Source organism: Diadema setosum, chromosome 2, assembly GCF_964275005.1.
Source record: "Diadema setosum chromosome 2, eeDiaSeto1, whole genome shotgun sequence".
Taxonomy (NCBI): Eukaryota; Metazoa; Echinodermata; class Echinoidea; order Diadematoida; family Diadematidae; genus Diadema; species Diadema setosum.
In genome coordinates, this window is record NC_092686.1 from 36,470,163 (window position 1) to 36,493,651 (window position 23,489).

The following is a 23,489-nucleotide window of genomic DNA, read 5'->3' on the forward strand; positions in this document are numbered from 1 at the left end:
TAATGTTCTTTTCCATACATCTAATATGCATTTACAAATAACATTTGAAATTTCCTAAAATTATCCCCCAAACATAGCTATTATCATGTGAAAACGGCTTTCCAATACACCAGTTCCTTTAAAAGTTACACGACATTAAAGGGGATAAGGTTCAATAGGTTTTACAGCAATATTTAAGGGTTATAATGTCTCCGCGCGCAATTGCGTAGGTTCTGTATGTGGGGTTTGTTGTAGATCACTGCTATCTATTGATCAAATCTCATCGAAATCGGCGAAGAAAGGAAGAAAAATTACACTTTCTATTCCTTATATGAAATAAAAATGTTTTTTTTTTTTCTATTCTGTGTTACCAAACTCAATCCATTCAGCTTCCCATATGAACAGTTTCTTGTCTTTTTGGATTCCCTCCAAAATCACAACTTATCTGATATTAAAAAGTTAAAGAAAAAAATTTGACGTGACAGTTTCCTCTTATTGGAAGATTAAAGTGAAAAAAAAAGAAGAATCTTATGCTAAAAGCCCTAAGAAATAAAGAACTTGTTAAATGGCCTTTCAGAGCTTAAAATGAAACATGGCTATCTTATTTTTTCATAACAAAATGAAGGGAAGTATCTGTGTAGTTCATGTCGGCCCATACTGGGTTACTATTCTTCAGAAATGGTCCCCGTGCACCCCCCCCCCCCAAAAAAAAAGAAAAATCTACGATGTGTTCGAAGATCGTCAGAACCTGTATTTTGCGAATCTGCTTGTCGCCAGCGGAAAAAAAGGGTTGCGCGTGCGTCTAATTTGCATACTTGTAAGATGGCCGCCGCCCGTTGCTAGGATACGGATTATTTTTGAATAACTTTAGTTAAGAATATCAAATTACCATAAAAATTGTATCATATTAAAGAGAATTAGATTTCCTACAAGTTAGTACCCCGTTTTATGTAATAAATAGTTGTTGTTATGAAATACTAAGGAAGGAAGGATTTTTTTTTAAATACATTTTTCCCAAGAAATACAGATTTCAGTAATGTTTTTTCCATACATTTAATTTCTGTTTACAAATAACATCGGAATTTTCCTTAAGTTAAACCCCATAAATAAGTACTATTCTGTGAAAGCGGCTATTAAATACACCAATTTCTTAAAAAGTTACACGACATTAAAGGGAAAAGGTTCAATACGGTTATACAGAAATTTAAGGGTAATGTCGACTTCCACACTTGCGTAACGCGTGTAATACTATGATAATCATTGCAAGTATGAGACCCTATCACTTCTTACATCCAAATTATTGATTAAATATCATTAAATCTTGTAGAATATGAAAACAAATTAAATTTTTTATTCGCTATCACCTTTGATCTACTCAGCTTCACTTTTAGTTTACGTCTTTTTTCATCAAATAGAATGAAGGCATTACGAGAGGTGTAATTTCATGACGGCCGAAACGGGCTTACCTGGATAGGGGTTTCCAACATATCGATATTAATCAAACTTCTCTTCATCAACTCTCATTCTTCTGATCATCTTCACACACATACTCACACCTCCAGTATCGCACACAGGCATTCATGCAGGGGAAATGAGCTCAGTCATGAATTTCGTGAATTTATTCAATACGCCATTAATGCATTCATGGAACATCAAACTCGAATGCTTTATTTAGATGTCGAAATAAGAGTTACATGTATACCGCACAAGCGAAATATTTCTCACCATGCTCTAGCATGAAATCAATTTATCTTTTTAGGATAAGATCGCACATACGTGTTCTCATTCTTTGGTGGTTCGCCTGATGGTTTTTAAACATATTGCTCATACGTGTATTATTGCCAAGAAACTAATAGATAGATTACAAATACCAAGGAATGGCATTGATAAAAACGAATAGTTGCAAGTCAAATCCAGTCGCTTTCGAATTCTGTGGGGTTTTTTTTATAGAAAATGATTTCATGGGTTGATTTAAATGCAATACAACGTAAACTTGGTTGTTAAATCCGTTAGGAGTGACTAATAATCAATATTATACAAAAATGAGAGAGAGAGAGAAAAAAAAATGTTATGGTTAAGTAGACCTTAATGCATGGATCTATAAAACATGAGGGAAATGTCTGAGGGAACATTAACTATGCATGCGTGTATGTATGTATGTGTGCATGTATATACTATAACTATGTATATATAATATATCTATATCTATATATAATATATATATATATATATATATATATATATATATATCACGTTTATATTTATGCAGGTTTGTATACTTTTGTGTTGTGTGTGTTTGTGTTCAAGGATGTATGTGTATGACTAATGTGTTAAACATTAGACATATTCAGAGTGTAAATGTTTAACCACAACGAATACAATATTTTCATGTTTTCCACAGAAATTAGTTGCTAAAATGATTTGAAGTGTATCTGCTATAGGCGCATCTGACGTGCAATCCACTTTTAGAGCGCATGTAAGTTCCGCTGGAATAACATTTTAACTCATGCATGAATTAAATACACCATCCAATGTTTTCAGATATCCATGCCCTACTCGTCCGCCGGTCCTTTTTAGATAGAGTAACTATAAATGTGCATTATCGATACCCAAAAGATTATTGACATGGCAGTTAAACACTTTCACTAGGTTGCCATTGTCGCGAGTCTCGATATGCTAATACATGTATACTATCTACCACAAATCGATTCTTAGTCTACGAGTGACCGTGGTGATCTTATCATGGCTTATCACATCTTGAGGTCTATGGTGGTAATCGTGTTGATCGTAGAAGAATTATTGGACTGTTCGAAAAATTACTACGATCAACACAATGTCTTTGACTGACATCAAGATTTGATTATCTGATGATCAGCACGATTAGTCCCCGAGTAAGACCACGATTTCGGGCGAATCGAGAAAGTGGACCCAGCTTAGTGAATTCCACGAGAGTGGTAACTTACCATAAGGATAATCAACACGACAGTTTCAATACCGTACATATCAATATTTACATATCTTCAAAGATTAAACTTCACCTATGTAATCTAGATTCTTTTGTATGCCTCCGCCAAGAAGTGGTGCCGGAGGCATTATGTTTTCGGGTTGTCCGTCCTTCCGTCCGTCCTTCTCTCCGTCCGTAATGAATTTTGCGGACAGCGTAAAAAAACAAAACAAAAAAAAACAAAAAAAACAAAAAAACTGACATTTGGCATGTATGTGTATTGGGGGTGAAATTCTGCCTATCAACTTTTGGGTGCACATGCTCAAGGTCAAAAGTCAAAAGGTCGAGGTCAAATGCTTAAAATTTCACTATTTCCCTCATATCTCTGCAATGCCTAAAGATATTTTCTTGAAACTTAGTGTATACAGGTATTATCTAATTAAAATTCACTGGTAAAAGTTTGGGGTGATAAGGTTAAGGTCAAATGTGAAAAGGTCAAGTGAAAATGTTAAAATTTTACTTTTTTTCTCTGTATCTTGGATATTGTTCAAGGTATCTTCATGGAACATAGTATATATTATGCATGTACTGACTGGAAGTGATTATCTAGGGAATTTGGGGTTCATGGGGTCAAAGGTCAAGGGCAACACTTCAAAATTTTACTATTTCCCTCATATTTATGCAATGCCAGCAGGACTTTTTTTTAAACTTGGTGTATGCATGTATAACCCAAAATAGAGATTCTCTGGCAATTTCTTCTTTTTTTTTTTTGCCAAAAAGGTCAAAGATCAAAGATCAAGAGAAAGTGCTGAACTTGCTTCTTCCTCCATGTCTCGGAAGTGGCTCATGGCATCTTGAAACTTAGTACATTTTTATGCATGTTCTGCCTGACAGTGATTCTCTTATGAATTTTAGGGTCAAAGGCCAGATGAAAGTGGTAACAATTTTCTACACAATACAAAAATTGCACTTTTTCTCCATACCTTGAAAATTACTTAATGCATAAACTTATGAAAGGGCCAAAGTCAAGTTAAAGTTCTAAAATTCCCAATTACATGCTCTCCTATTCATCCAATTAGACCTAGGTCAAGGAAGGTGACCATTTTGAATTTTGAATGGAAACAATGTCATTATCGTTTTCAAATTCCCAGTAACAGGGCATTTAATCTTGTTGCTTTCGCGTGGCCTTTCTTTCTATAATATACAGGAAGTAAATTTGTTATTGCTTTCAGCAATAACAAATTTGGGCCCGTTTATTTATATCATGACGAACCTCCGGAATAACGAACCTTTGGGGGAAAAAAATGAACCTTCGGAATAATAAACTGTGACCAATATTGTTATATTGTACAAGCTTTAACGCCGACATCTATTAACCTACTATATTACTACTTTCACTCTTTGAAAGGAAACACGCCAACAACCAACGACACAACAGGAATGGAAACAATGTCATTATCGTTTTCAAATTCCCAGTAACAGGGCATTTAATCTTGTTACTTTCGCGTGGCCTTTCTTTCTATAATATACAAGAAGTAAATTTGTTATTGCTTTCAGCAATAACTAATTTGGGCCCGTTTATCTATATCATGACGAACCTCCGGAACAACGAACCTTTGGGGAAAAAAAAATTGAACCTTCGGAATAATAAACTTTGACCAATATTGTTATATTGTACAAGCTTTAACGCCGACATCTATTAACCTACTACTACTTTCACTCTTTGAAAGGAAACACGCCAACAACCAACGACACAACAGGAATGGAAACAATGTCATTATTGTTTTCAAATTCCCAGTAACAGAGCATTAATCTTGTTACTTTCGCGTGGCCATTCTTTCTATAATATACAAGAAGTAAATTTGTTATTGCTTTCAGCCGGCAGCATAGCTTTCGATGGTTTGTGATATCATTAGAATTAAAACATTGAGCTCTCCATAGCTGACAATTGTAAAGTAGTAGCCCGCCAAAGTTGGATTACCTTTTTTTGATACGCACTGTATAACCTGGAAAAAAAAAACAGATTTATTGGGTTTTTATCAATTGTACATTATAGCCACTCATATAATGATGTATTGTTTGAGTTAGTCTTCGTACACCACTTAATTACCAACTGCTAATAATAGTCGTAATCTTCGTTGTAATATTAAACTAGAAATGTCGCTATGACGACTGGTATGCCTCCGCCATAATGCATGATTCTCCTAAATGGTCTATAGTACATGTGGACAATGTGTGATTACATTTTCACAAAATTGGCAAAATATTATAATGGCATGTTTGTCACAAATGTGTTGAATGGTCACCTTCCTTGACCTAGGTTTAATTGGATGAATAGGAGAGCATGTATTTCACTTGATCTTTGACCTTTGACCTATCGTAGATTTTTTTTTTTGGGGGGGGGGGTGCACGGGGACCATTTCTGAAGAATTTATGATGTAACCCAGTATGGGCCGACATGAACTACACAGATACTTCCCTTCATTTTGTTATGAAAAAATAAGATAGCCATGTTTCATTTTAAACTCTGAAAGGCCATTTAACAAGTTTTTTTTATTTCTTAGGGCTTTTAGCATAAGATTCTTCTTTTTTTTTTTCACTTTAATCTTCCAATAAGAGGAAACTGTCACGTAAATGTTTTTTTTTCTTTAACTTTTTAATATCAGATAAGTTGTGATTAATTTCACGTTCTTGGAGGGAATCCAAAAAGACAAGAAACTGTTCATATGGGAAGCTGAATGGATTGAGTTTGGTAACACAGAATAGAAAAAAACATTTTTATTTCATATAAGGAATAGAAAGTGTAATTTTTCTTTCTTTCTTCGCCGATTTCGATGAGATTTGATCGATAGATAGCAGTGATCTACAACAAACCCCACATACAGAACCTACGCAATTGCGCGCGGAGACATTATAACCCTTAGATATTGCTGTAAAACCTATTGAACCATATCCCCTTTAATGTCGTGTAACTTTTAAAGGAATTGATGTATTGGAAAGCCGTTTTCAGATGATAATAGCTATGTTTGGGGGATAATTATGGGAAAATTCAAATGTTATTTGTAAATGCATATTAAATGTATGGAAAAGAACATTATAACCAAATTCCGGATCTTTTTAGAAAAATGCTAAAAAACATAATTCCTTCCTTAATATTTCATGACAACATCTATTTATCCCATTAAATGGGGTATCAGCTTGTAGGAAATTTAATTCTCTTCAAAATGATACCATTTTTATGGTAATTTGTTATTCCTAACTAAAGTTATTCAAAAATAATCCGTCTCCTAGCAACGGGCGGCGCCCATCTTAGAAATATGCAAATTAGACGCGCGCGCAACCTTTTTTTCCACTGGCGACAACCGGATTCGGAAAATACAGGTTCTGACGATCTTCGAACTTATCGTAGAATTTTGTTTTAGGGTGGGTGCACGGGGACCCTTTCTGGCTGCTAGACTATTCTGTTACGGTGTCAGATCTGCGGTCATTCATATATAGCAAATTTTATGCATATATAAATGGCATACATGTACATTCATGTGTACAGTATGCTACTTGATTGAACCAGCCAATGGAGAAAGATCACACCATTGAACAATACTTGAAAGACATGTACAGTTCAATGACTCATTGCTTGTTATTGTGAACTCTGTAGAGGTATGCAGCCCTCTTCAGATGGAAAACATACAGTTGGCTATTAAACAGAGCTTGCAAAACCATCAACAATTTATTGAGTTGGATTTGTGTGTGTGTGTGTGTGTGTGTGTGTGTGTGTGTGTGTGTGTTAGAGCTATTTGGCTTGTTTCCTTTGCATGCATCATCACAAATTCCCGAAGTCTGAATAAAGGGAAACCAAGACCTAGATGTGCTGCATTGTAAGGTGCTGGATCAGAGCACTACCATAAGATTGACACCATGGCGGGAATTGTGCTAACAGTGCACTATCCTTCCTGTGCATTTATGTTAAAGTGTACCAATACCCTGAAAATCACATTTTAAACTAGAAATGTCACTATGGCGACTGATACCTCCACCATAATGCATGATTCTCCCAATAGGTGTATAGTACAATGTCTTCACAATGTGTGATGACAGTTTCACATAACTGGCAAAATACTGATATGACAGGTTTGTCAGAAATGTATTGAATGTTCACTTTCCTCAAACTGGGTTTGCTATAATTGTCTAAGAGTGCAGGTACACATATTTGGGGGATTGAGGATTTTCACTTGACTTCTGACGGACCGTGTTATAAGTTTATGCATTGAGTACTTTTCAAGGTATGAAGAAAGAGTGTAATTACAGTACAAAATAGATTTTTTTTTTTCATTTAAACCTGACCTTTGATCCTTAACCTTTGACCTCTGGAAATTTCCCAGAGAATCTCCATTAGGTAATACAACATGTATAAGTTTTAAAACTAATAATGCAAGCATTGAATATACACTAGTATATGAGGGAAACAGTAAAATTTTGAGGAGTTGACCTTGACCTTTGACCCTTGACTACATACTGACCCATGACCCCTAAATTCCCTAGATAATCCCTGCCAGTCAGTACATGCATATGTACCAAGTTCTATGAAGATACATTAAACCATTTTCACCTAACCTTTGACCTTTTGACCTTTGACCTTATGACATGAAACTCTCTCTGGAGAATCTTTATGCAGTAGTACATGTCTACGCTAAGTTTCAATAAAATACCTTCGGGCATTGCATACAGTAGATATGGGGGAAATAGCAACATTTTTAGCATTTGACCTTGACCTTTTGACCTTTGACCTCTTGCTAATGTCACTAAAATCTCCTCAACTAATTGCCCCATCATACATCATCCTTGGACCAAGTTTGGTGAAAGCTACTTCGTCCAGTTTTGAGTTATCACGTAAACAGATAAATTTTAGGATTTGACAAAGTTTGATCAGACAAAGTTTGGTGAAATTTGCTCAATCCAGTCTTGAGTTATCGCATAAACGGATACAATTTCATGATTTGACCTTGACCTTTGACCTTTGGCCGATTTCACCCAAAATCTAATCAAGTAATTGCCCCATCATACTTTATACTTGGACCAAGTTTGGTAAAATTCCAGTTAATATTTCTCAAGTTATCGCGTAAACGAATGCGGACGGACGGACGGGCGTACGGATGTACGGACGTACAGACGTACGAACGTACGGACGGACGGACGGACAACCCGAAAACATAATGCCTCCGGCACCACTTCGTGGCGGAGGCATAAAAATGTATTACAAATATAAGCTTGAACGTAGTGATAAATCCAAACATACTTATAAAAAAACAAACAAACAAACAAACAAACACCCTAGTATTTGTATATCACAAAATACTACTGTTATAAACAGAGTTAAGTTTCACCTCTCAATTACTCTGTTACATATGCTTTATTTCGCCCTGATTTTACCCTGTACTTATATTTACAGCTTGTTGACTCGGAGCAATTCTCATCAAATATTACTAGACAGATTGCTCTTTCTGAAAAACAAAACCCAAACATTTGGAATGCATTAAGTAACAATATCAAAAAGTCCTATCATTAGCTGTATTCAAAAGAAAACTGAAATAGATATTTGCAATCATATAAATCAAACATGTGTGAGCAATAAACTTATGGATAAGTATAGTCAGAATTTGTTAATGTTCCTACCATTAATCCATTGCCTATTCCATGCATTTCAATGAATCTGCCATCTTCTCTTTCTCTCTCCCATTATAATTCCTTTTCTCTTCTCTAAACATCCATCCCAATTTTTGTAGTATTGTTGCACTTGCAGTGTTCTTGTTTGTACTTTGGTGTGTCTTAGCTTTTGTACCCGTCTTGTATCTTGTTTGTTAGTCTCATCTCTGCTGAATTTATACACTTTTAGTTTCATCAACCCCCGGAACAATATATATTCATGAATGTAATTGTGTTTCATCTGGTAGGCATTTCATGAAGTAGTTTGGTCAGATATTTTTCTGACAAACTGTTTTAAGCTAATGAAATCCTTGCATCTGATTGGCTGAGAGCAAATTTGTCTGACAACTTTGTCGGACAAAATGCTTCATGAAATGCCCCCCAGCTGGTCAATTGATTAAGCACTATGTAACGTTTTGTTGAAAACATATTTGTTTCCTTTCTTTATTGTATGATATGTCAATGGTATATTGTGTGTGGTGGGATCCAAAATTTACAAGCTTTGCTTTTCAGTGGGTCCCCCCATCTTCATCCTCCAATTTATTTATAACCCATCGATTATGTATCTTTTCTGTATGCTGTCCCCATCAGAAGTATTATAATAATAATAATAATAATAATAATAATAACAATAATAATAATAATAATAATAATAATAATAATAATAATAATAATAATAATAATAATGTCTTATTTATCCAGGGTAGCCTCTTCAGTGTTGCCACTGCTCTACCAGAGGGCCCTGCCATTATTCATTACCCTAGCGTTGCCAGGTACCCATTTATACACCTGGGTCGAGAGGGACATTGTGGGTAAAAACATCTTGTCCAAGGACGTAAGCACTGGGCGGGAATCGAACTCGGGTCCTCTGACTGGAAGTCGAGAGTCTTATCCACTATGCCACAGCGCCCCCACTTTTTAGATTACCAATTTTGATATTAGTTTACTTCCATTCACATTATGGTAAACAATACACTGTTATCATATCAAGATGGAGGGGAAAAAATAAACTTGAACTTGACACTAGCAAATCTTCATGTTTTTCATTGTGAGTGCAAATCGCATACCGAAATAATTATAGACAAAGATGCAATGGCCTCAGAGTGTTTTATTGATCTGCAAATAAATTGTGTTCCTTGTTCTAATTAATGTGAAACAGAAGAAGAAACAATGATCAAACTTTCCAAAAACTGAGCAATAATGACTTTAAAAGAGATGGATACAAATGATTTAATCTGTGACTATAAATTATGGATTGTGAAAATATTTCATGAGCAAACTGGTGAGAGGGTTTTGAATTTCTGAAATTGTCACTTCATCTCATTTGCATACATGTATATTTGTATTTGATTAAGACTGATATCTTATTTCACAAAAACATGAAACTTTACAACTTTTCTCTTTAAGGAATTCAGTTATTAGAAATTATTGATGACAATTAGGAGGTTATTTAGGTGCCAGAGGAGTTTATCAGCTGTGCGTGATTTCAAAAATCAAAAACAAAACAAAAACAATATAGCAAAAACAAAGAGAATGAGATTCCAACAGGATGCAAAGTTAGAAAAACCCTAAAATTCACATGGTCATAACTTTACATGTTTGTCCACATAAAACCTATTCACATGAATTCATGATAGTTTGGTGGATGTCAGTTTTCTCTCCTTTCACAAAAAAAAAAAGAGAGAAATATTAACAAAAGATTAAAAAAGTCTCCTTCTGAGCTACATTCAGTGACAGTTTCTCTCAATGAAAATAAAAGAGGAATTATGATGACATTGATGGAAAATGAAATTTATTTGTTCGGTACAAAGATGTGTATCCCAGCTACATAAACACAATCTAAAATTGCATTGAAACATGACTTCCATCATGACACATATTATCATTTTCAACACAGCATTAAGCAAAGTGCATCATGAAAACAAAATTCAGATAGACACACAAAAACGTTACAAGGTGAAACAAACTTCAAGAACATTATTGAAGTGATACATTCATTCTTCAAATAATAGGAGACAGCCCCATATTTTGAACTATTCTTTGTTGTTTATTTGTTATCATTATTAGCACTTCAAGATATGTGGCATATGTTTCTCCCATGGAAGCCTTCATACAGAATCTGTATTCATAAAGAATCTGTAATCTGACACAGGTTACAAGATTATTCTCTTTCAGTTCAGGAGATGAAATATAAGAAACAATTCAAGACAGAAGAAGAGATAGATTCAATTTCCAAAAATATACACAAGCTTAAAGGGATGGTATGGTTTGTTGAGATGAGGGATTCAGATGTAACTTTTTTTGCGAGATAATTAGAAACTGCTTATGATATCAAAGAGGATACGATTCTTAAGAGAAATTCAAGGTTTGATTTGATGAAATGAAAATTGGCTTTGAAATGGCTGAGACATTAAAAAAAAAAGGAAATGAAAGTGGTCCTAATAAAAGTCGGGTCCCACCTGTTATTGGGACCTCTTTGTTTTGGGATATCTCATTCGTTTCAAAACCAATTTTTCATCAAATAAACTTTGAATTTCTCTTTCATGTAAAGCAGTTTCTAATTATCTCACAAAAAGTTAAAATCTGAATCCCCCATCTCAACCAAAACTATATCATCCCTTTAATCATGAATATTCTCCCCAGCCCCAGCCCCAGCAGCACACAGACTAATCATCAGGGCAACTCCAAGACATATCAGCCAACCAGGTACCACAAAGAAATCCTTTATGCTGATTAGTTATTGCTTCACTACATAGCTGCTATACCAAAACATCATGTCTTTTTTTTTTCTTTGATGTTGTAATGACCAAAAAGGGAAATACCTTTTTGAGCACTTTACCTTAGAATTTTTACACAAGGTGACAAATGATATTGATACCAACACCAGCACAGGGCTTGAGATGAATATATAAAAATCTCTACTATTTTCACACCAATTGAATGTGATTAGCAAAATTATCATCCAAATGCACAGAGGTGCTGCGCCGAGTGGATAAGAGTGCACGTCTCCGAATCACATGAGCTTGGTATGAGTTAATGGGTTTGAGCTCAATGAAGTCTGACACGTTTGCCCTTCTGCACATCACTTTATCCACATTGCTGCTCTCCACCCAGGAGTATTTAATGGGTATCTGGAAGGATGAAAATGTCTATGTTTGTTGATTGGCATGCGTGTGCCTGTAAAATGGCGACTGGCTGGAACGCTCTCCAGGGAATGGAGAGTGAGCACTGTCAGTGCAAAACTATACATTATTTAATGACAGGGATAATGCATGACATGTAAAGAGCATTGAAATTCTTAACAAGTTTGAAACGGCTTGTATAAAAATTAGGTATTGCTATTATTATCATGCTTATATTAGTGTTATTTCTAACAGGAAAACAGAAGAAGAATTATACACATGCTTTCCCTGCATTAGTGGGCAAAATGATGTCTTATTGTACAGTGGCAACTCAGTACAATGAGATCCTTAGGATCAAGACACTTTGTTCTTTTTATTAGATATTTGGTTATATCAGTAGCAAATAAACATTACAAAACAAAGGAAATACACTCATTGGGACCGGAGAAATTAGTTTGTTATATCAAATATTTTGTTATATCAGATCTCTTTATATCGAGTTTCCACTGTAACTTCTTACAAAGGGTGCGTCTGGCTACAATTGGACAGAGCGTATGCATGTACAAATGGGGACTCTGCCTGTCATTCACAATTAATGATAAAGCTTGGAAGCCCTCTAGTGGTCCCTCAAAGTAGAGTTGAGCCGGGCAATTTAGTGAGTGAAATCTTAACCAATCAGGTCATACAGCCTGATGGCCACATCTCCATCCACTCTCTAGTGGCTGATACAGATTTTTTTTTTTTTTCTGCAACAGCAAATAATCTTCAAAACCCCTTTGTCACTCAATACACATCTCATACATGGCATGATCAAACTTAAGTTTGCCAAACAATCAATGATCTTTATCACCTGCCTGTCAGGCTGTGTACACTTTATCAAAGTACAATGTTCGAGTGGGAAGATTGGGATGGGGGGGGGGGGGGGGGGGGACTCCAAATAAAGTACATTGTTACGATAGGCCTACATTGCATGGTACAATTAAATTTCCACTGTCCCCATTTCTTCTTCTGTACAAGACAATACATTTACCCAAGGTCATATCAAGATCAGCTGTACCAAAATAACTGCCGTAATGACATGAATCTTGTGACTTCCAAAGAAGATGAAGGAAAAGACATGATGATAATTTTGGCAGCAGAATTGCCACTTGATTTGATGAGTTGACAAAAGGGTCATGGTTTGATACTTTTACCAAAGATCCTATACACTACATAAGATGGTCAACTCTCAGTCGAAAAGTGAAATGCTGCCGCTTGGAATTGTGTGATTTTTTAGGCGTGCGCAACTAGCATTGAGCGGGGAAAGTTTCCAGGTGAGCTGTACTTTCCCGATGTTTGTGTAGGACCAAGACAGGCTAAGACAAGAAAGAAGGAATTTTCTGTAAAGAATCATGAGTAAATCTAAGAATTGGTGCAGTGCCTTAAACTGCATCAATAGCTACAGTGTCCACGAAACCATCAGCAGGTTTATCATTATTTTGATTCCCAAAAGACTGTGCACAGCGAGTTTTATCTCACCTCCCTGGTCACAGCGAGCGGTAGACTCACACACAGCTTGCTCAGCTCCATTCGCAGGTCGCTTCACTTGCTGTGACTGTGTGTGTCCACATATTATTGCAAGCTGCCTCTGCAAAAGGTTAACGCTTGTTCGATCTATCCCTGCTGAAAGTCAGAGGGCGGCAGCCACTTCCATTTCACCAGCGGCCGTGAAAAATCGGGAGAGTTGATCATCTTATGTAGTGTATAGGATCTTTGCTTTTACTGGGTTTCATTTAATCCTTACCATGCTTTGATCCTCGATTAAGAGAGTGTTTTCTTGCTAATATGGGACAAAAGTCTGGAAATTAACTGTCAATGATTCTTGCATTGAGGTACTTTTTTACTGCAACATATTGCCTGTATAGCAATCAGAAGATTATTTGTTTGAGTTCAACCAGAGCATGAATGCCAGTGATTTATATAGGGCTCACAAAAATTACAACGGTACCCTCCGCAACGATAGTGAATCTATCGAACTACAATTTCAGAGTATGAAACTATAACTCATTATTGCCCACATCTTACTGAAAACCCCATCCACTTTGCTTCAGTGGTCAAAGAGAAACAGAGACTCCAACCCCAAGCACCTTCTGATCGGGAGATTCTCCCACCTGAAACCCCTATGAAATGGGAGACTCCAATTTGATGTGCGCGGAGCACACAACACGAGCGCAAAGCGCGAAGTTCCTTGCGGCCAGGGTCCAGGGCCCACTTAAGGGCCCTGGAAGCTCGGTTCTAGATGCTCTCTTATGCTATCTAAGACTTATTTTTCAACAAACAATGATATCAAAGTAAGAAATCATTTCAAGTGGGAGACACAGAGCGGGGGGGGGGGGGGGGGGGGAGGGGAGGGGGGGGGTGGGAATGAAATCTCAAACGGGAGAACGGGAGATTTTGAAAAAGTGGGCTTTCGGTGGGAGATCTCCCGTCGAAAACGGGAGAGTTGGAGTCTCTGGAGAAATGATGATATTTGTAGAGCATGTCAGGTATTCCTTCCGTCCAAGTTCTGTCCATTGTGTTCCCACGTTAATGTGCACTTCCAAGAGCACCAAGTACTAAACTTGGGAGAAACAGACCCATGACATGTTTTACAACAATCCACATTTCTCTGTGACTACTTGACCAGATTGAACAGGATTTTCTGCAATAAATATAGGTAAGATGCTATATTTTTTCTGGGCATACTAATAATCTCATCATCACAGAATAGCTAAAAATATTGAAGTTCAACAAAGCTGACAAGTACACACCTTGATAGACTTCCGGCAACAACAACATTTCCAATTTGACATTTGCACTTTTCATGACACCAACAATCTACAGTTAGACATTTCATTGCAGTCTACACATAAAGGTAACAATTGTGTCTGTTCTTTTGCATCCTTTGCTTTCTTTTGAACATAGTCTACCATTTAAGCAGCTCTGTTCATGAACAATATATTTGTGGTACCAAAATAGATGACAATAAAATAGATCTAATGAGATCTGAACAGCATAAAAGTTCATTCCTGACTTGTCACCAAAATACCCTGGTAAAATCACAGACATTAAAGCCAAGAAACTAGGAAAATAAGTAAAATGTGGTCGAAAGATATGATAAAACATTGGCTGGAAATTGTAAGTTCCATACCTAAACTACATTCTGTCCATATTTCATATTGAAGAAGTGTTTTGAAAATGATAATTCTTTTAAAGATAATAAAAAGTTTTGGTACCTCGAAAGTTTCCCTGAATTTTTGTGTTTCAGGTTAAAGTACCTTTCATATAACTAACACTGTGAGACTTACTCGCCCCAAAGTGCTCTCATGTCTAAGTAATCATGCAATTAACTGCAACCAGCAGCCCCATACGTATAGCGACCAGCAGCCCCATATGCACAGCGTAATGGGGCTTCGCATTGTAACATTCGGGATCATGACAAATTTAGTATCGCAGGTTAATATCAACTTAAAATCCAAAAATTTCTTCAATTTGAAGACTTACCAATTAAGTTGAAGTATTTAAAACAGGCTTCGGGCAACGTTTGGTTCTGCCAATAGTCCCTTTCTTTTCGAATTGATGACTGAATGTGACTCGGTCGAGTGGACCTTGGGAGAGCTACATACACTGAATACTACGGCCACACAAACATCTTATCCATTCATGGATTTGAAATTTGTGCGCATGTGATGTGTGCGCATGCGCTGGCCGTAGTATTCAGTGTACTGAGTATGTAGCTCTCCCAAGGTCCTCTCGACCGAGTCACATTCAGTCATCAATTTGAACAGAAAGGGACTATTGGCAGAACCAAACGTTGCCCGAAGCCTATTTTAAATAGTTCAATTTAATTGGTAAGTCTTCAAATTGAAGAATTTTTTGGATTTCAAGTTCATTTTTACCCGCGATACTAAATCTGTCATGATCCGGAATGCTACAATGCGAAGCCCCATTACGCTATGCGTATGGGGCTGCTGGTCGCAGTTAGCTATGCGTACACATGTTTTGTATGGGGCTGCACGCTGCCGGTCGCAGTTATCATGCAGGTTTCGTACAATACGTGTACTACCTCGCTGTCGAACGGCGGCGGCTCTGGTACAAAACCATTATTGCATGATTACTAAGACATGAGAGCACTTTGGGGCGAGTAAGTCTCACAGTGTTAGTTATATGAAAGGTACTTTAACCTGAAACACACAACTAAGACAAGGAAATTCAGGGAAACTTTTGAGGTACCAAAACTTTTTATTATCTTTAAAGTTCTTCAGATGTATAGTAACAACAGTGTCATATACTGGCTTAGGGCTTGAAAAACAAGGTGTCCTCATTTCTCTTAAATCTGTGTTCTCTGGGAATGATAAAGAAATCAGAAAATTAATGTTCAACGACTCTTTTGGGCTCTTCTGGTGACATAATTGCACTTGCATCTGACTGAAAAATGCAATCTGAGCTTAAAGGTGGCAATGTGGGCACAACTGTGGTTTACTCAGACAACAGCACGGACCAAGGAGCATCAACAGTTGAGCTGTGATTGGTGGACTGCGGATGTGTCCGTCTTCATCACCTCACGGAGGGCCATCGTGGCGTAGCAGGAGCTGGGCAGAGAGAACTCCACTTTGAGTGCCCGGAAACTGCCCTCTGCGGGACAAAAGAAAACCAAAAGAGATGACCTTGCAACAACAGGAACTACACACCTAATTGTGTTCTGCTACTGTAAGTGGTTTTACTGAAAACATGAATATAGGGCCAAAATCATATCTTGTACAAAATTTATGTTTCTGGAATGTGTATATCATTCAAAGTACTACAAACATTTCATTAATTCTTTAATTTAGTCAGGTGTGTCCAATCTTAGTTTGTTCTTTGCGGAGGTGTCATGGCGGAGTGGATAAGAGAACACGTCTCTGAATCTTATGAGCGTGGTATGGGCTCTTTGGTTCGAGCCAAATTAAGTCTGACATGTCTGCCCTTCAGCAAGGCACTTTGTCCACATTGCTGCTCTCCACCTAGGAGTATGAATGGGTATCCAGTAGGATGAGAATGTTGGTTGATCAGCATGACTTTGTGTGCGCCTAAGATGGCGACTGACTAGCATGCTCCCTAAGGAGTGGAGAGTGAGCACTGTCAGTGCTGGTTGGAAATAATGCAGGCCTATCCAGTGATCGAGGTTATAATTGTATGTATGTGCCTTGTGCATGCTACAGAATGGATTTGGTCCAATATAAGTCATATGTATTCATCATTTTGCATTCATAGTCATGGGGGGTCAGTCAATACGGGGGGTTCATTTTTAGTGGCCGTATACAGCAGGTGGCCGTTAAAGCTGGTTTGACTGTCATCACTGCTTTGAGCACCCAGTTGAAAGAGCATACAGTTCTGTACAAGTACATACATGTATACTTGGCACTATTATCATTATCATAAACATCATAGTAAAAAAAAAATGATAATGATATAAATACTGATTATCATTATTGTTGCTGTTTTTAATATCATCCCAACTGTAATCATCATATCATTAAAATGATTATTATTGGTAATCACATTTTTATTATTGTTACACATACAGGCCTACCGGTAATGGAGCACGTACTAGGTACACGTAGTCCCATAATTTGTACCTTACCTGTTGGGAGCTGCTCAGACTCTGTGCTTCCCAGTTTCTCTAGGTCGGTCAGAGCCAGTGGAATCTTCACATTGTCGTAGGAATACAGCGCCCTGTGAAGCAGAAATAGAATATTAAAGACTGGAAGGGTAGCACTGACATGTCAATATGAGGCCTTTCAATGAAAAATAAGTGCGATTAATCATTTGTCTGCTGGGGGCTGTTTATCACACTGTATCATTTTTGTGTTGTGAGGCTGCGGTGACACACATACACACACCACAAATCTATACAATGGCAATATCATGCCATAGTATAATGTCTTCAGCACCTAATAGTTCACGAGCAGTGCGTACTCAGCAGAGACCAGACACCAACCCCAAGCACCTTCTGATCTGGAGATTCTCCCACCTGAAACCCCTAGCAAACGGAAAACTCCAACTTGATGTGCGCAAAGCAAACATCACAAGCGCAAAGCACGAGGTTCCTTGCGGCCGGGGTCCAGGGCTCGTTTAATGCAGAGCTACCAAGTCTCACACATTCTGCGTGAGACTCAAGCATTTAGGGTCTGTCTCACGCATGGCACCCATTTTTCTCACGCATCTGGTGAAGTCTGCAATTTGGGCCAAAAATAAGGAGCATATAGCTCAAAGGATTAAAGTGATAGTTGCAATTGAAGGTATATTTCCCTTTTGCCTTTCAAAATTAGTAAAAAATAGTCACTTAAGTATGCACCAGATCGAATCATTAAGAGCTAATAATTTAAAAAAGCTCCCTACCATGGGACGGGGACATCCCCTCGTTCGCGCGCGCATGCGCGCGAGCCCCGAGATGCCGAGTCATAAAAATCTCACTCATAAAAATTTTTTGAACTTGGCATCTCTGTTAATGGCCCTAATGCTCTAGGGTTCTAGATGCTCTCTCGTACGATCTCAGGCTTATTTTACCACATACAATAACACTGAGTACAAAATCATTTTAAGCGGGAGACACAAAGCCAGGGCAGGAGAAATTAAATCTAGAGCGGGAGAATGGGAGATTTTGCAAAAATGGGCTTTCGGCGGGAGATCTCCAATCGAAAGCGAGAGAGTCGGAGTCTCTAACTCAGCAATCACGTAACATTAATGGAATATGCAGTGAAGTCTTTCCAAAAGTATTATAGCCTCAAACTTGTTACACAACTAGAAAAAAGAGAGAAAAGTATTGCAAGCAAAGAAGAATACTGGATATCTTGGATTTTTTTATTCCTTGGTAAGTGTGTTCCTGTGCATGTTCTGTATTAAAGGGGATTTCCCTACTCAGAGATCAAAGCAGGAACAGCATTTGTTTTATGTATACTTGCATTGACCACTGACCTATAATGAATGAAGACAAAGTTCTGCAGTCCACATTTACAATGACACCTATAAAGATGAAAAGGAGCTGTGCAAAGCTCACATACTAAAGCAATACTTGATAACTCACCAGCATCAAACAATAAAAGTACAGTCTTTACTTAAAAGGATAAAGGGAAATAGTAGGCCCTACCCAATATGATATGTGAATTGAGTGAATGTAGCAATATGTATTTAGTAGAACATGTAAGTTAAGTTTGAGAAAAATCAGAAAATATGTTCAAAGTAATTATTTTCTTGAAAGCTTTTGTGATGCCATCAGTGGATGAGAAGACTGCAAGAGTTTGTGACGTCACTGTAGGACAACCATACAAAGAAAATAAAGGAGAATGATAAACATATTCTTACTTTTCCAAATTCATGAAATTCCTCCGTCGAGATCAGGAGGTCTTAGGTTCGAATCATGGCTATCATGGCTACTACTAAAACACTAATCAATTCAGTACTTATTTACGTCGATGTGGGGCAATTTCTCAATCAGTTGCAATATTCTTACTTGTTCGGCTTTTCTCTACAGAAGGCAGGTGGAATAATATTCACCACTGCATGTGTCAATAACAAGTCAAGGCAATATGTACTTCTCATTAGAAATATCAAATTTCATGGAATTCTCTTAATATTTTTTCGCAGTGACCTTTTTTTTCTCACTCTTGTTAGACCAAAAATAAAATTCTGTTCCTTCTTCCCAAAATTTGTTAATCTGAAAGTGATATGAGCTTTGGTTATTCCCAATGTTTGTTAGCCTGCAAATGAAGTCAGGTTCTTTAGTCTGAACCTTTATATGGTGTACATCAACTCATACATAAAGTTAGAATGCACTAAGAAAAAAAAATGTATTAACACTGTCTTTTCTGATGAATAATGATAAACTAACATTAAAGAAACATCCCAAAGTACACAAAAGATAAGGTACTGTCAAATTAGGCATGTTGCTACTAGCTGCAGCTCTTGCCCCATTAATAGCTAACCATTCCCATGGGCGTAGAGAGCTTGCGAGCACAACTGGTGAGTTATGTCTCTTATACACTATTATAAATCTACACACCTCTTTGGTAACCCCATTCTGTAGAAGTAAAGAGGAGCAGTTTGGGGTCGTTATTCTGATCTGTGGCATATCAGCACATCTTTACCATGGCCGTTTTTGTACCAGCCAAGAAATGTAACTGCAATGCTTAATTACAATGAAGATTACAATTACAAAGAATCGTCATCCAGGAGAAGGAGGTGTGGCTTCTTTAAGAGTTCAAATCAATCATTCTCGAGCGGTAAGCAGCGAGTGCTTTGACTGCAGTGTGAGCGTTTGAGGAACACTGTGTTGCGGAAGTGGTTGGAAGGTCCTCACAAGCTTTGCCCCCAAAACATGATTCGGAGCTAGGCACACAATCCACACACGCTACTTTTTCGTTCCATAATTCTTGAGCATCATGACTGGAAAACACCTCTGGACCGTCATTTGAATCACAACTGGAATTGTGACTTAACTCACCCTCCACGATTCCATGGTGGTATTCTGAAAATCTTCCTAAGTTTCTTCCTAAGTTTTTTCCTAAGTCAGAAACTTAGGAAGTGCCTAGGAAAGACAAAATTGGTATTCTGAAATTTCTTCCTAGGAACTTCTTAATGCACATTAGGCCATCCTTATCCCCGCCCACGTCCATTCTTAGGCCAATACGAAACGCCGCATCAAAAGGAACCATGGCAACCAATGACAATCGCATATTTCTTATGATGTAGGGTTAAATACATGTGTGCGCGGCATGTCCCCTTTCTCATGTCCATTGCATGCATCAAAGTACATGTTGTACGCAGTGAATGACATATGTGCCTATCACTATGTTTGCAGCGTGCTATATCTTAACAACGTACATAGGACAGGGGTGGGACTTTCCTAAATATCTTCCTAAAATTCTTTTCTAAGTGCATTCTAGAATACCAACTTCTTCCTAAGTCAGAAATTTGCATATCTCATCCTCATTTGCATATCTTCCTAAGTTTCTTCCTAAGTTTAGAAAAAAAAAATAGGAAGAAACCTGTGAAGAAACTTAGAAAGATTTTCAGAATACCACTAAGGAAAAAATCCTGACTTAGGGAGATATTTCTTCCTATGAAGGATTTCAGAATACCACCCCCAGTTTGCATAAACACAGCCATTTGAATCATGATTCTACAGTGATGCATAATTACCATCGTAATTCAAATTAAATATTCACATATGTGTGAAAACAGCCCAAGACTATCTTTGGGTTTCCCCATCTTGTAGGAGCAAAGAGGGATGGCTCTTTAGGATTTTAAGCTTGAGCTGTGCACATATACTTGTATTATCACTATTTATATTATTATCTTTTTGGCAAGATAAGACAGAAGTAATCACATTACATATTTTCGGTATGTGTGAAAACAGACCAAGACTATCTTTGGACTATCTTTGGGTTTCCCCATCCTGTAGAAGAAAAGAGGGGTGGCACTTTAGGATTTAAGCTTGAACTGTAACATACTTGTATTATCACTATTTATATTATTATCTTTTTGGCAAGATAAGACAGAAGTAATCACATTATATATTTTCGGTATGTGTGAAAACAGACCAAGACTATCTTTGGACTATCTTTGGGTTTCCCCATCCTGTAGAAGAAAAGAGGGGTGGCACTTTAGGACTTAAGCTTGAACTGTAACATACTTGTATTATCACTATTTATATTATTATCTTTTTGGCAAGATAAGACAGAAGTAATCACATTACACATTCTCAGTATGTGTGAAAACAGTACTGGTATCTTTGGGTTTCCCCATCCTGTAGATCGAAGCAAAGAGGAGTGGCACTTTAGGATTTTAAAGGCTTGAACTGTGCACATACTTGTATTATCACTGTTTGTATCATTATCTTTTTGGCAAGATAAGACAGAACTACGGTAATCACATAGAAATACCCAGTAATCTGTGAGTTAATAAACCCTGTTCCAACAAACTGTCTGCATTCACTCATTTTGTCTTGACATGACTGCACATGCATTATCATCACACTGAAGAAATGACTGCGAAAAAGACTTGACTTCAAGCAGACTGTTCAGTTTGATCTTTTCGAGTTGGCTTTTCACTGTGTAATCTACGCTTGGTGTATCAGGAAGGCAGTACAGTACAGGTAAGGACTGTTCACATATTGTAAACATCAACATATATGTGAGATTATTTTTTTTTTTTCACTGAGCGGCTCAGAAACATATTTGTGGGTCTTGAATTTGTGCTTCTCAAGTGCTGTATACCCCAACATTTTCATCCAATTTACAGAAAAGGCGGAATTTGATTCAACACTTCCCTGTATGAAAACTGTATGGCCTGTGTAGAAACTACTGCACGCACACAAACTTGTACCAGGGAGGCATGACTGCATGCACTCACGAAGCCCATGATTCAATCAGTTCAAATGTGCAGAGAAAATGTGAAGACATTTTTGTGGGTTGTAGACTTAATGCTAGCCAAAAAGTAGCACAAAAGAAGCAAAACATTGTGTACCATGAAAATTTCTGCATTTACAGTAATGCATACAAGTTTTTATATCGTAGGTTTCCATTGCTACAATTACCGAGAGTGCAAAACTGTGAGAGCTAGAACCTGAGTGCCACAGCTATTGGCATCTTTTCACATACATCTGTCACCATTCAACAAAAGTGATTCCAACACTATCCAAATTTTCACGGTTTACCTGCATTTCAGAAAGACAAAAGGTTGTGCTTGATATCAAATATGACTAGATCAATGAAATTATGGCAGTGTGACTTATTGATGTTGTTTGATGAATTTCATGTTTATATTTAAAAGCAACAAAATTAAAAGGGAAGCTGGTTTCTAAGCTCAGTCAATAGTTTCCCTCTGACTCTTATCCTTTAACCCAAAGAACAAGCTTTGCCCAAGCAAAATGAATACTGTATTTGAAAACAAGGAATGTTTGGGTGCATTTTAATTTCGCGAATTTCGCGAGCACCAAAATTTGTGAAATTAAAATGCACGCGAAAGTTTTTGCCTACACAATATGCATTAGATGCCAGTGGCAATTTTCCAAAATTTCATGCTGCAAGAAAGGCCGTCGGCTCCTATTCGCAAAATTTTCATGCTGCGAATACATTGTGTTTTACATTGCCATGCCTCTTATAGAAAACCAACAAGGTGACAATATGATAGGCTTTGCAATCGGTGCTATACTATACTCACCAGGACATATGCTATAACTAAAATCATGTGATTGGGCAACACAAAGTAAAGAGCATGAGATATTCGCCTTCGTCGGGAGGTGATCAATAGGGACAAAAAAAACCCCCCAGGTTTCAGAAGGCCTCGTGGCTGTGCCACTTGGTCTTGCATTCATCCAGTTCTCACAGTGCTCGGTGTGGCAAGTTAGTCTCGCTCTTCAGCCACGAGGCCTTGTCAAAAGGCTACGTCCACTCTGGTTCCTATTTTAATTCCTTGCTTTTTTTTTGTAAATGAATATTTGGAAACAAGAACAATGTTCTCACTTTGGATAATAAATTCATTCATTCATTCATTCACTCATACATACATAGATATGCAAAGTTTCATTTGGATACTCCTAACCGTTCTTCAGTAGCGCCATCCATGAAATTGATTATGGACGGACAGATGACAACCTGAACACAAACAAAAGGGCTCTGATGACACTTTGTGGTGGAGGCATTATGGGTAAAAACAACAATGGATAGTCAATAATGGTGTGAGTA

The 23,489-nt window shown here is 37.4% G+C and overlaps 1 protein-coding gene across 1 annotated transcript in view; it reads left to right on the forward strand.

Moving 5' to 3' along the window:
- LOC140244628 (uncharacterized) overlaps window positions 1-23,489 on the forward strand; it is a 31,448-nt gene that overhangs the window by 3,004 nt on the left and 4,955 nt on the right. The window lies entirely within an intron of this gene.